Genomic DNA, 644 nt, shown 5'->3' on the forward strand with positions numbered 1-644 from the left:
ATTACATTTTGAATATACATTTTATTGTTTTATTTTTCTGTTTTCTTTTTCAGAAGCATAATTATGCATGTGTTAGAATCCATTTGCCTATTTTTCACATTTATTATTGTCTATTTTTTAAAAATATCTCTGTTCTTTGTCTCAGTACTTTGATGGTTTCCTCAGGCTGATTCTTTATTTCTCTATCATTTGTATTATTTTGTGTAGTTGCTGTTCCATCTGATATTTTTTTTTTCTTTTGGCCATGCCATGCAGCTTGTGGGATTTAGTTTCCTGACCTGGGATTGAACCAGGGCCACGGCAGTGACAGCACCAAGTCCTAACCACTGGACCACCAGGGAATTCCCATGACTACTTTTTTTTTCATTCCTTTTCTGAGCTACTGACTCCTACTAGCTTATTTTTTGCCTTTTTTTGGTTATCTTTTATGTCTCACTTGTTTTATTTTTTCCCCATTCTTTTAGTCTCCCTGTTATCTTGAAGAATTTTTTGTATTTCTTTCCTATTTTCTATGGTAATTAATAATTCACATTTACTGAACTCTCAAGATGTTCCAGAAACAGTGATTTTCAAATCACTTTGTATTCATTTTGTAGTTAATATTCAGAATAAACTTATGAGTACTTAGGTACTATTATTAACTG

At 31.7% G+C, this 644-nt stretch overlaps 1 non-coding gene across 1 annotated transcript; it reads right to left on the reverse strand.

The window, feature by feature from the left end:
- Positions 1 to 269: 269 nt before the first annotated feature.
- TRNAD-GUC (transfer RNA aspartic acid (anticodon GUC)) lies at positions 270 to 341 on the reverse strand. Its single transcript has one exon. It is a non-coding gene; the product is annotated as a tRNA-Asp (tRNA).
- Between the last annotated feature and the right edge of the window lie 303 nt (positions 342 to 644).

This window comes from Orcinus orca, chromosome 5 (genome assembly GCF_937001465.1).
Source record: "Orcinus orca chromosome 5, mOrcOrc1.1, whole genome shotgun sequence".
NCBI lineage: Eukaryota > Metazoa > Chordata > Mammalia > Artiodactyla > Delphinidae > Orcinus > Orcinus orca.